The sequence below is a fragment of the Lepidochelys kempii genome, chromosome 18 (assembly GCF_965140265.1).
Source record: "Lepidochelys kempii isolate rLepKem1 chromosome 18, rLepKem1.hap2, whole genome shotgun sequence".
In the NCBI taxonomy this organism is placed as follows: domain Eukaryota; kingdom Metazoa; phylum Chordata; order Testudines; family Cheloniidae; genus Lepidochelys; species Lepidochelys kempii.
This window is the reverse complement of record NC_133273.1, coordinates 7,924,439-7,937,927: the sequence shown is the minus strand read 5'-3', so window position 1 is coordinate 7,937,927 and position 13,489 is coordinate 7,924,439. Positions and strand designations below refer to the sequence as shown.

The following is a 13,489-nucleotide window of genomic DNA, read 5'->3' as shown; positions in this document are numbered from 1 at the left end:
TCGGCCGCGCTCCATACGTTCTCCTGCTCAGTCCTTAATGCGAGAGCAAAAGGGAAGTAAGTTACAGGCAGAGGGTCACATGCGTACATAGCTGCCTAGGGTTTCCCGCAATACTGTGGGATGTTTGTGAAACATCCCTAAGTAACAGCAGCTGCTTCTGTTAAACTGCCAGCTCCATCCGCAGTTATTCTTGGGGCTGGTAGATGTGCGTTTCCTTGGGTCCGGGTCCAAGTGACGCCTAACCGGTTATTCCTTCCAAAGGATCTAATTATCCTCGGTGATCCTTGTCTGAGGCTCATTTGCTTGTGAAACATCTGTCGGGGAGCTTCCCGCAAAGTGCCTCTGGAGCCTTCGGAATCCTTGGCGAAGTGGAATCGGACCCTGGCCACGCCGCTGCTTCCCATCGTTGCCTATGAGCCTTTGCTGTGATCAACTGACACGAGTCTCCTTGTCTAGCCTGTACCTAACTGAGGCCCACAGCCAGAGGTTTGGGCGTGTTGATCTAGGTGGAGGGCTCTAGGTTCTGGTGGTGTTAATTCAACACTTCCCTTTGCCTAGCATTGGGCCGTCTGCTTTGAAGTGCCCCCTGCCCAGGAATCCGGAGTCCAGAACTTGCAGAGTTAAACCTTTCACACGTGTCTCATGCACTAATTAACTTGAGGGGAGTTTTTCTCTCACGCCAGGCCTGACCCTGGTTGGTGACGAGGTTATCTAAAGAGCCATCCAAGTGCAAGCAGTAATAAAGCCAAAAGTGCTCCAGCCGGTGTGAGTCTGGATGAGCCTGGCTCAGTAGAGTTAAGCTCCTGCAGCTATAACGAGTAGCAGCGTAGCGGGTGATGCTCTGATCCTTTCTAATCCAGTGGCACGAGGCTGGCAGTGCAACTACACCAAGTCTGGAGGCATCACGGGGCCTAGTCTCAAGACCGACATGCTGTCCTTTATTGTAAGGATCTGCACGACGATTGGGTGAGACAGTGTGGTCATTTTATTGGTAGAGTTGGGGGCTGAACCAGGGCCAGGACAGCTGGGATTTCCAAAGGGATGTAGGGGAATTAGGCACCCAAGTCCCTTTGCTTTCTTATTCTGCCCAAGGCTTTGGCGCCGTTCAGGGACAGGGTTTAAAGTCGTGTCTGCGCAGTAAGGCGGAACTAACCAGCGTGGCTAAGGTGGTGTTTTAAGCCTTGTCTGCACTAGGGGATTCTTACAGAAATTCCCCACCGTCATTATCTCAGGAGCGGCCGCAACATAGGGAGCTCATTGAGTAATACACGGTGTGGGCTTTCTTCATAGACCAAGCTACCCAGTAGAGGGCACCCTTCTGCTGAAACAGACGGGGAATTTTGGCTTCTCTGGCCCTTTAACTTCCACTTGTGGGAAGGGAGAGACCTTGGTTTAAAGTCTCTGCTGAACCTCAACAACTAGGTTGGAAGGACTTGTTTGTAATCAGAGGGCTTGTGCTATGTGACCCACGAAAAGGAATGGGAGGGGGGCGAAAGAATCTCTTTGCTCTCCATGCAGGATGCCCACGCTGGGGGTTACGAAGTGGATAGGGAAAGTGGAGCAATGAGTGGGTAAAGCCTTCGCTCCGCCTACTCCACATTGCAGTCCCTGCAGCAGAGCTGTTGTGGAGTGGGACGTGAGCAGTGCGGGGGGAAAGGAGGGACATGGCTTAGTATCCCCCACTCCAGAGCAAGTGGAAAGCAGACACCAAATGATTATTTGTATTGCAGTGGGGCCTAGGAGCACTAGCCATAGGGCAGGCCCCCGTTGTGCTAGGCACTGTACGAGCACAGAACAAAACGCTGCCTGCCCCAAAGAGCTGACAGTCCTGTGACCAAGAGTCACAATTTGGGCCTTGCTCCTGGGTCCGTCCAGCTGCATGCTGCCCCTTGCGCTGGGCAGATTGCACCATTACTATCCCCAAACGATTGTCAGTGGCGGTCAGTTTATCCCTCCACCCACGGAGGACAGGAACACTAAATTCCATGTTAAGTCAGACAAACAGAGAAAGGGAGAGTTAAACATTTGCTGGGTGGCCTGTATCAGCCCCAGTTGTCCTCTTTGGACTGTTGCTTACCTGATAAGGAGAAGGGAATGTGCTGAAATAACTGAATTGCTTTTTATCTCTGCTCCTGCCTTGGTTAGGCTTTAAAACGAGTGAGTGTTTGGGTTTTATGAACTTCCTGCTAGCGCAAAGATCTGTTCACTAGCCCCACCTGGGAAGTAAACAGCCGTGTCTGTCAGATGTTCCCGTACTATGATTCCAGACAAGGCATACAAATGTAGCTAGGAAGAGCTAGGAACAAAGCTGAAATTGACACTCCTGTTGGTAGAGGAATAACTCTTCCCCCAACCCCCCCCACCACCCCCCGAAGTACTGCTGGAAATTACAGGCCCCACATGAGTGTCTGAGCGCCTCGCCAGCTATGAAGTTTATTCTTTCACCGCCCCCTGTGTGAGATGGGAGTTTTATTATCCCATTTTAGAGGTGAAGCCAACTCACGGGGAGCGTAGGGGCCAGATTTTTAAAGGTATTTAGGTGCCTAATTCCCATTGATTTCCATGGGCATTAGGTGCCTCCGTATCTTCAAAAATTTGGCCCTCAGTGTCTTGCCGGAGGTCACACGGGAACTCAGTGGCAGAGACAGGACCTGAAACCGGATCTTGCATCCCTCCCCACTCCAGGTCTGGTGCTGTAATCCCACAGCCCCCTTTCCTCCTTGTTCCTTTGACTCAGAAACAGAGGCCTTCCAGCTATGCTAAGGCCTCTGCGTGTGAATGTGCCCCTGGAGGAGAGCCTGATCTCTCTCATGCATTCATGGATCTCTCCCCTTCTCCCCCCATTCCCACTGCACCCTGATTTTCCACCTCTCTCTCTGCACACAGGACATGGGGCTACCGAACTGGGGACACCCGAGAATGCTTGCTTCATAAACAACCTGACCAGGCCTAACTTCTAGAACAACGAGCGTTTCTAACCTCCGGGGGTGGCTGCACACCCTCCAGCTGAAATTTGCGCTTGATTCATCCCGGTCGCTCTTGTACCCTGTGTTCCCTTTGTGCTGGGGTGCCGCTGGTCCTTCAGTCATCCCGACAATGCTGCGTTTTGTGTGGCCTCCCACAAACGAGGGCTGCTGATAGCAAGCCCAGCCCTTTACATTCTCTCTCAAAAAGCAAGCGCTGGGTGCATCTCGCATCTCCTGCCTACCCCTGGCTCTCGCCATCTTCTCCAGCAACAAATGGAAACAGAGTCGTTCCCCTTGGGATACTTAAAACTCTAGGTGGTCACATGGCAGCAGGTGCAATCTCAGGTACTGGTGCTGCCCGAAGGACTTCCCGCTGAGCGAAGATCATCTGGCATGGATTGGGAGAGGAGAGGGAGCTTGAGAGTTAATGTCTTAAAAAAAGGGGGGGGGTGACTCTTATTTTAAATTAGGGTGCTTTAAAACCCATTTATCTGGAACACCCACATATGGAGGAAGGGGATGCCAGAGCCTAAAGGCTAATCTTGTGTTTAGAGCCTGGTACTGGGACTGGGGAGATCTGGATTCTGTTCCCAGCTGTGACCGTCCCTTCCCTCTCTGTGTCTTAATGTCCCTGTCTGTAAAATCTATTTTAGGTCCCATGCAGCCTCCATTGCCATAGAATCTGAGCATCTCATGATCTTGAATGGATTTATTCTCTCCAGCGGAGTCTTTGTAAAAGCGATGCTGTCATTTGACCGCTTGGGATACTTGCATTTCACTGTACTAAGTGACCAGAGTGCACCCAGATTTGTTCCCAGCTACAGCAGCAGCCGCCTCTCCTAGGGAAGTGCAAAATCAAGTGTCAGTGGATACAAACCGTGGGGCCAGCCCCTGCAAATGCTTCCTGGGTTTGGTGCCAGCCACTGGGAATTTGCCCTACTGACTCATCCCTAGAAGTGTGCACAAAGCAGGGCCCACAGATTGGACACTGGCGACCTTGCACATGTAACAATTTGCATGGCGTGTGATCCATCTCTCCCTAGCAGTGGGCCCACATAGCGGATAACAGCCTACTTCTGCTACCAGCTCAGGTCTGTGCATTGGTTCTACAGGTGACAAAACCAGCTCTACTCAGGAAACCTGTTTTGCAGAAAGAATATCCTTATAACTGCAGAAAAGCAAGCCCACACAGAGGTCACAAGGCGTGGTCACTCCTGCATGCTATCAGGAAGAACTAGTTCAAGAGGGAATCTGATGCTTAGGGCAGTTAGTCACTTAATAAAGACAGGGTTTTTAATGCATTTTCCCTGTATTCATAGAATCGTAGGACTGGAAGGGTCTTTGAGAGGTCTTCTTGTCCAGTCCCCTGCACTCATGACAGGACTAAGTATTCTACCATCCCTGGCAGGTGTTTGTCTGACCTGCTCTTAAAAATCTCCAATGATGGAGATTCCACAACCTCCCTAGGCAATTTATTCCAGTGCTTCACCACCCTGACAGGTAGGAAGTTTTTCCTAATGTCCGACCTAAACCGCCCTTGCTGCAATTTAAGCCTGTTGCATCTTGTCCTAGCCTTGCTTACAACGCTCCTGCTCATAGGTGCCGACTCTGTGGGTGGTAGAGCACCCATGGAAGAAAAATTAGGGGGTGCTTAGCACCCACCAGCAGCCAAGCTCCCCGCTTCTGTACCCCCACCAGTGCCTCTCCTCCCCCTGTGGCCCTACTGATCACTCCTCCCCCTCCCTCCCAGCGCCTCCAGTCTGCCGCAAACAGCTGTTTCACAGCCTGCGAGGGAGGAGCGGGAGGGGGTGGAAAGAGGCGGGGAGGGGGTGGAGCAGGGATGGGAAGAGGTGGGGGCTTGAAAGGGGTGAAGTGGGGGTGGGGCCTGGGACGGGGGTGGGGTCGAGCACCCCCCTGGGTAATGGGGAAATCAGTGTCTATGCTCCTGCTAATACATCCCAAATGTTTCCTTTTTTGCAACAGTGTTTCGCTGTTTACTCATATGTAGCTTGCAATCCACTCTGACTTTCTGCCGCGCTCCTTTCTAGGCAGTCACATTGTAGTGAACGATCCCACTTTGGCAGCGAGATGCGCTCAGTCTCTGATTCCGAGAGTGAAAACCCAACAAGCGTCTCTCCTGGATTTCTATCCTGAAATCCGTGCCTAGGTAGGGTATTGGTGCTGCTCATCCACAGCTGACAGCGCAATGGAGGGGGCACTTCGCAGCTTCCCTGCGGGCTTCACACCTTTGAAATCAAAGAGCCCTGGGCCTCCCTGCCCCTTCTCCTTGCCAAGGCTGTCATTAGGCAGGCTATCAATCACTCGCCATTGTTCTGTGCTCCCCTGGCTGTGGCTAACAAAGAAGTCCTTGTTATTAGATTATTATCCACAGCCGCTGTTACGTGGCTCTGTGAACACACAAAGGACTTGCAAGGATGCGGGAAAAAATTGATGACGTGGAAGGGGGTGAGAATTCCCTCCCCCCTTGGGCTGTGTTTGGGCAGTAGGTGTGGTTGCTTTGTTTCATACTGGTAGTGCAGGCCTCTGAGGCGGAGAATTGTTACTGCCTGCCCCCATTCCTCCTCCCCACCCCGCCCCGAATGTTACCTGCCCTACAGCAGTGTCCATGTAAGGCAAGGCTGTGATTTCTCTGCAAGAGAACAGGAAATACCTTGGGAAAGGGGGAATCACCACCTGCTTTGAAACAGGTAAGCAGCCAGGAAGTCCTCTCTAGAATGCGCTTATTGGAAGGCAGCTGGTGTGAGGGGGAGATAAAAATGCAGGTGTGCAGGGTTAGCAGATAGCCGTGGCTTGAAGCACTGTTACTCTAGAGATGCAGCCACATAAAAAGCATCTCGCTGTGGGCTTTTGAGGCCTGGATTTCTCAGGTCTGTTGAAACGGAAGGCCAAAAGGGACCCGGTCGGATACTGAAACAAAGCTCCTTATCTTGCCAACACCGTCTTTTTAAAAGGAAAAGACGTTTTAAAATGCTAATGTTCTCCTTCCTGTTTATGTGGAGAGGTACAGAAGCAAATTTATCACTTCCACATTCCTTTGGGTGGTCAGTTTCTAGTTAATTTCATTTGCAATTTCACATGCTTTAGCTGCAATATTTGGGTTGCAAAGGCAGCTAGGGAAGGCTTGTGTTTAAAACAATCCCTTTCTCTTTTCTCCCCCCTCCTTTTTAAATTTTAAATAGATTCAGAATACAATCATAGGACCAAAGGGTTAGAAGGGACCTCAAGGGTCATCCAGTCTAAGCCCCTGACAAGATGCAGGATTTGTTGTCTAAACCATCCAAGACAGATGGTTTCAACCTTGTGTTCACGCAACTTATATGCATAGCTGACCTGCCCAAAATGTACGTATCGCAGACCCGCTCGTTCCATGGCGTTTGGTTGATAACTAATAGATCTGGAGCATGCAGTTAACCCAGCTCTCTCCCGTGCTTTTCACAAACTTTCTGGAGTCCTGCCTGTGAGGTTTGACTTTTTGATGAAATGGTTGCTCAGACTTGTTCCCTGTGAATTGGTGACATAGCCAGTAGGAAATGTTTGTAGTCAAACAGGAATGCGGAACAAACCGAACCAGGTTGGGTGAGTGGAGAAAGCGACCAGCTAGCTTCCCCTTGGGAGGCCAGATCTTATCAAAGAGCTCAGGGCCGGATTTCCAAGTGCTCAGCACCCACAACTGAGGGGCTGGATCTTCAAGCATGCCCAGCACCTAATGTGCACCCAGCGCCCTGGGCTCTTCAGAAAATCTAGCCACCTGTTGTGGTGCGTAAATGGGAGCTGAGTTCTGTTGTCAGATTCATAGCAACTGCCCCTCTGAATTTTAACCAGACTACGTCTACACTCAAATCTTCAAAGCGCTCCCACGGCAGCGCTTTGAAGTGCAAGTGTCGTCGCGCACAAGCGCTGGGAGAGGGCAATCCTGGTAATCCCCCTTCACGAGGGGAATAGCGCCAAGTGCTCAGAGCCTGTCCTCAATAGCACTTTAAAGCGCTCAGACTTGCTGGGCTCAGGGGGGTGATTTTTGTCACACCCCATAGCCAGCAAGTTGGAGCGCTGTAAAATGTAAGTGTAGACAAGCCTTCAGTTGTAAGCTCCCTTAGAACAGACTTTCTCGCAATGGGATCTGTGAGGCCTGGTGGCAATTGGCTGTGACACCCCTTTGCTGTTCATGCAGAGAGAAGGGCCCAGGGACGCACACACAGTATAAATGTGGGACCTATTGGTGAGATGGTTCCACTTCAACTATTCAACAGAACACCCTCTCCCTGGGAAGATCTGTGTCTGTTACCAAAGCTGACCAGTGGATTTAGCTGCATGGCCGCCACTGACAAGGATGTGGGCTGCATGACTCAGATCCCCTTGTCATCTTTGAGATGCTGAACTGTCCTTATCTTGGTGCTGCCATGTTAAGCCCTAAACCTGAGCCAGTGTGAGTCTGTCTACCTGGGCTGGGAGGCTGGCGCCCAGCTGCAGGGTAGACATGCCCTTAGGGCCATTTTCTGATCTCCTTTCTCATGCTGAATAGCCCTATCCTCCCCGAATAGTTCACCTGAAATCAAGGGGGCTGCTTTCGGAGCAAGGTACGATTCTATCTATCAGAGTCTGGCCCTTTAGTTCCCTTTCAGTTTTATCAGCCTTCCCCTCAAACTGGGTCTCAATCTTTTAATGCGCCAAAGACCCAAGTGCAATACAACAAATGAGATTTTGCACCTGTGTACGCTCAAGGATGCTTTTGTCTTTCCCTTCTGTCTTTCTGAGCCTGCTGAGAATCCGCAACCTCATATTGAAGAGTGAAATTGACCAGGTCGCCATCACCCAACTTTCATTCTATCTTCAAGGTGTATTCGTCTGTCCTGGATACAAAAGGGGAAAGTGCCACTCTGAGGGCCATGCTGTGTAGCTAAACAAGGAAGCTAGAGTTCAAGGCTGCTGCCTCGCGGCCTCCCCCACCTGCTTCATTAAAAGATGGGTCTTAAAGCCAGGCGAGGTGGGAAATCTCCCCCCCAAACTGCTCAGCTTGCTAAACACCAAATGAACAGAGTAAGAGCTGCATTGCGCTGTTCATGCAAAGAGAAGGGAGAGGGGCACACGGACATGCACACAGTATAAATATGGGACCTATTTGGGAGATGGTTTCCACTTCAAAAATACAACGGGACATCCTCTCCCTTGAAACACCCTTTTCCCCTCGCAGCTGCCGATGCTGTCTGGGTTTGTGTGAACACAATGAGCAAACAGCCGGCAGCAGGTGTATCTTCAGGGAGCATGCTGATGGCTCGCTTTTTGCAAATGTCCACTGGTATGGGTGGGATGGGTTTGAAAGCCATCAGCGTGTTCAGTGGAGAACAGGTCACGGCTGCCCCTTCCCTGACGGAGCCACTGGACCAGCATCGCTCTGTGGCTCGCAGCTGGATTGGGTTACTGCACTTGACACTTCAGGAGTCTGAGGACACCAAATCCAACCTCTGTCTGAGATCGATCAGTGGCTGCTGCCATTCCAGCTATCTGGTGCTGTCTGTCCATCACCTGGGCTCCTTGTCCCTTTGTACATAGCCCTCTCGATCAAACCCCGTCTTGTTTTACTTAGCCTCCTCCCTGGGAGCTGTCCTACATTCCCACACTTAAAGGGACAAACCAGCATGCCCTAGTTACCCTGGGGATTTGCCTAGGTTATGGCCAGCAGCGGCCAGCCTCCACTATAGCTGCACCAATGCAAACCCCTGCTCTAGTCAGAGTAGAGCCCTAGTTTAGTCCCATTTCAAGCAGGGGAAATCTGCGCTGGAATATGTAGCAGCTTTGCTTGCCTGCACCAGCTCTGACACAGCTGCTGCCTAAAGCCTGGTCTAAGCAGCAAAAAAACCACACGCTCACACTCTTCTAGCTAATACAGCTCTGCCATCAAAACCCCAGTGTAGACACAGCTCTGCTGACAGAAGAGTGCTTCGGTCGGTTTAGCTAATGTCATCTGGGAAGGTAATGTGCCTACACGGACAGAAAAACTCCTCCTGTTGGCACACGCTGCGTCTAAACTAGGGGCTCTGCCAGCACGGGCTCTGTAGTGTAGACGTGGCTTTAGCCTGGCGTCCCTGCATACTGGCCGTTACGCAGCACTGTCCTCGCGCTAGCTCCGTGTGTTGAAATTCATGATCTTGGGTGGTAACTCTATCCACAGCTTTCCAGGCCCAAAGGGCCTTGTAAAAGCCCCACAGCCGTGCTGGAAAAGGGTAGCTGGACGGTTCTACGTTCTTTCTCATGCTAGTTACCCACTGAAAGCTGTTGCTCTAGGACAGAGGTGGGCAAACTATGGCCCACAGGCCACATCCGGCCTGCGGGACCGTCGTGCCCAGCCCCTGAGCTCCTGGCCAGGGAGGCTTGCCCCCGGCCCCTCCCCTGCTGTCTCCCCTCCCCCGCGGCCTCCGCTCGCTGCACTGCCAGCTCTCTGGCCCGCTGCTCCTGCCGGGCAGCGCAGCGGCGTGGCTGGCTCCGGCATGGTAAGGGGGTGGGAGTGTTGGACAGGCGGTCCCAGGGGGCAGTCAGGGGACAGGGAATGGGGGAGGTTGAATGGGGTTTAGGTTCCGGGGCAGGGGGTGGTTAAGAGCAGGGGGTCCTGGGAGGGTGCGGTCAGAGAACAAGGAGCAGGGGGTTTGGATGAGTCGGGGGTTTGGGGGGGGGGGGACAAAGGAGTGTGGATGGGGTTGGGACAGGGAGCAGGGTGGGGTCCCGGAGGCAGTTAGGAGTGGGGGTCTCAGGAGGGGGCAATCGGGGGACAAGGAGCTGGGGGGTTGGATGGGTCAGGGATTCTGAGGGGGGCAGTCGGGGGCAGGGGCCAGGCTGTTTGGGGAGGCACAGCCTTCCCTACCCGGCCCTCCATACAGTTTTGCAACCCCGATGTGGCCCTTGGGCCAAAAAGTTTGCCCACCCCTGCTCTAGGAGCTGTAAAGATAGCATGCTGGATTTCCTCGTTTTTAAGTGAAAGAGGCAGTGGGAAGGAGTGGGAGGAATAGGATGATTGCATCAGGAGGACACCAGTCTATTAACGGCTGCTGTGTCTTCATGCCTTTGGGTCCGGAATGCATGTCGGCCTCGTTCAGAAAGTCTGGGCTGAGCTGTGAAGATCTGGTGCAGCTGTAAACAAGGAGAGAACAAGTGCAAAGATTTCATGCCATTCTGAGGACATGGAATCCATTACTGTGCCGTCTTGAGGCCGGATACGGCTGTTGAATCCTTGTGGTCTGTCAGTGTTGGCTTGTATGCCATGCTCGTCTGTCACTGAGTCACAGGAGCCGGAAAGCACGACAGCGTTGTAGACACTGCTTTACAGTGTTACGTAGTTAGGCGGAAATGCTCTTAGTGAGGCATCTTGTTCTCATCAGAGCTGGGATCCAGCTCCTGAGTTCCCAATCCCGCTGTGCCACTGACTTCCTGGGGGACCTTGGGCAAGTCTCTTAGGCCTTCCGTGATGGGAGGAAAGGGGAGAGGAAAAGGAAAAGGGGAAACACACATAGATACACACGTGCTCACGCAAGTCTGGTTTTGTTGAGAAACTGAAAAACTTCCATGAAAAATTTCCAAGGAGATTCGTGCATGAATACAGAGCATTTTCCAAACAGCTCTAGTTAGCTGAAACCACCAACTTCTAAGCCAGGGTTTCTCTTCTGCTGCACCCTTTCTCTGTATGCTTTGCAGCTATTCTGCTTGCCCAGGGCTGTCTCTAACTACAGGGGGAGGCAATATTCTCACTCAAGCTTGGTCTACACCAGGGGATCTCAACTCTTTTTCTTTCCAAGAACCCCCCCAACATACTATTAAAAACTCCAGGGCTCAGTGGGGGGCTTGGGGCTCCTGGTTTCAGCCACCGAGTGTGTGGGGTGGGGGGGCCCACGGGGCTTTAGCCCTGCAGGGCTCAGGGCTTCAGCCACCAGGCAAGAGGCTGGGGCTTCAGCCATGAGGTGACGGGGGCTCAGGGCAGTTGGAGAGCTCGGAGCTTCAGCCCCACAGAGGCATCAGGGCTCAGGACTTTAGACGCAGGGGGAGCCCCATAGCTCCCTGCAGTTCCGCTCCTGGCTTCAGCCCCACAGGGGCCACTGGGGCTCAGGGCTTTAGACTAGGGGGGAGTGCCAGGGCTCGGGACTTCAGCCCCTTGGGAGGTGTCGGGGCTCCCCATGGCTCTGCTCCTGGCTTCAGCTCCTGGAGGCACCAGGGCTCGGGGCTCCACACTTCAGGCACAGGGCCCTGCTGCCCCCTGAAACCAGCCTGCAAAGCCCTGGTTGAGAACTGCTGGTCTCCACTACGTCACTGCGGGGTGTGAAAAATCCACACACCTGAGCAATGTCATTAGACCGACCTCACCTCTGGTGCAGACAGCGCTACGTCAACAGGAGAGCGTTTCTCGGGGACACACTCACCGCCTCTCGCCGAGGTGGAGTTATTAAGCAGACAGGAGAGCTCTCTCCCGTCGGCTTAGAGCGTCTTCACCGGATGCCCTACCTCTGTGAATTTGTAGTGCAGACCTGCCGTCGCTCGCTCGTTATGTCCACACCTCTGCTCTTCTGCGCTGGGGTTGGCTCATCAACTCCATGCAAACAGCACTGGCTCCCCATTCATTTCTGGGTTCAAGTCAAGATGGCCTTTTAAAAAAAAAAAAAAAGGCCTCTATGAACCATCCTCCACCTCTTTACCCTCACGTTCTCAGCGCTTTCATCGCAAGAGCTTTCTCCACTGCATCTCCTGCCATCTCTGCCTCCAGCGAGGCTCCAAATCGTTTCATTCCCCTGCTACGCTCCACATCTTTTGACACCCTCTCTCTCCTCTTTGTGACTGTGTAACTGTATAAAGTGTTTAGTGATACAGTTTGCATGGAAGATACTATATAAAATGCAGCTGCATATTGTGTATGAATGTTCCGTCTCTCTCACACACAACACTATTAACCTCTAGTGCCCATACACAGTCATTCCCCAGATGCACCCTGAGGCAGGAAAGTTTCTACAGATGGAGAAACTGAGGCATTTCAGAAAATCAGGAGGGAGCAGGGAACAAAGTTTTCTTTTTTGTTTGAAAAGCAAACTGAAAACTTCAACCAAAATTTGAAAGGGGTATTTCCACCCCTTTTTGGTCAAAAAATGTTTTGGATGAAAAACTTTTTCTGGTAGCTGGGTTTGTGGCCGGAGACTGGAGTCTCGCTTCTGCTGAATGAATCCCACTGCCGGCCCCCATAATCATCACCATCCCTGCCCCACAAGGGCCGAGTTTAATTCCCTGGTAGCTGAGAAGCTCTTTGAAGATCCTTGCCTGGCAGGTGCCAGGGAAACATTAATGATTACTTGGCTGTTGCACTAGGTTTTAATGCCGTTGTCCGCCTCGTGCTAATGGCTGGTTTTATATGTCGTTTCTAAAGCCAGACGAGATCTCTGTGATCATAGCCTTACCTCCTGTTGAACTCGGGCCAGAGAGCTTAATTTCTGTTTGTACTAGGAAAACATCCATCCTTGATTTAAAATGTTTTAAAAGCTTTGTCGTCATTGTGTTTGCTTTCAGTGCCGTTGCGTGTATTTGTCTCTGTGAAAAGTCCTTGTTTAATACCACCTGCTGCTGTGAACAACCGAAACAAGGGAGGGGCTGGGAATGGGACGCTTTGCAATGAAGGAAACTTGCTGATGGCAAAGCTGAGGCAGCCGTGGGAGTGGAGACTCGAGAGCTGGCTTTGAAGTGAAACACCCCTTTGGGCAGGTCTCGGCAAGGCCAGGAGCCTGGCCAGCATCTCTTGCTACCTTTTCCACATAGACATTAGATCACCTTCCTGCCTGACGCAGGGGTACATGGCCTTGCAGCCTTGGTGAATAAAGCCCCGGTGCCCCGATGCTGGGTTGCTAGTCAGGGTCGGGTGTTGGTATCGCTCATGAGGAGAGCTGACCCAAAGGCACGACGAAGGATTCCTGGATGTTCTCTTACATCCCAGGGCTGATTCTTTATGATTCGTCGGGGGGTTCGATTTTCATGTCTCTGTCTTGGGAGTTTGTAGTGCTGCCCAGCACCGCAGTATCTGAGCACCTCTTATGTAAATTCAACAGTAATAGTGGACTGGGTAATCTCTGGCACTTCTCCCTTTTCAGGGTGAAAACTGCTTGGAGTAGGGTGGTGGTTTTGGTTTTTTTTGGTTTTTGGTGGGTTTCGGGTTGGTTTTAAAACAAGATTTTATTAATTTCCTTTTTTTTTTTTTTAAGAAGTCTGTGATTTATCTGAAGTTTCTTCCTTGTTCCACGTTTGTTAATATATGCACTGGTGCTGGAGCTGGGGTGCTCCAATCAAATTGCAGAAACGGTACCGGGTGTGTCTACAGTAAGTCAGTCGGGATTGCAGCATGTAGGGTCATACCCAGCTAGCTTTAATCTTCCTGGCTCTATTAACAAAAGCATTAGCACTGACTTCAGCATACGTACCCAGGGTCCCAGCTGAGCTTGTTCAGCCCGTGCTGTCATGGCTTCGCTGCTGTTGGTACTCATGCTAGC

At 51.8% G+C, this 13,489-nt stretch overlaps 1 protein-coding gene across 1 annotated transcript in view; it reads left to right on the top strand.

Annotated features, from left to right (window-relative positions):
- ATP13A2 (ATPase cation transporting 13A2) overlaps nucleotides 1–13,489 on the top strand; it is a 70,760-nt gene that overhangs the window by 7,921 nt on the left and 49,350 nt on the right. The window lies entirely within an intron of this gene.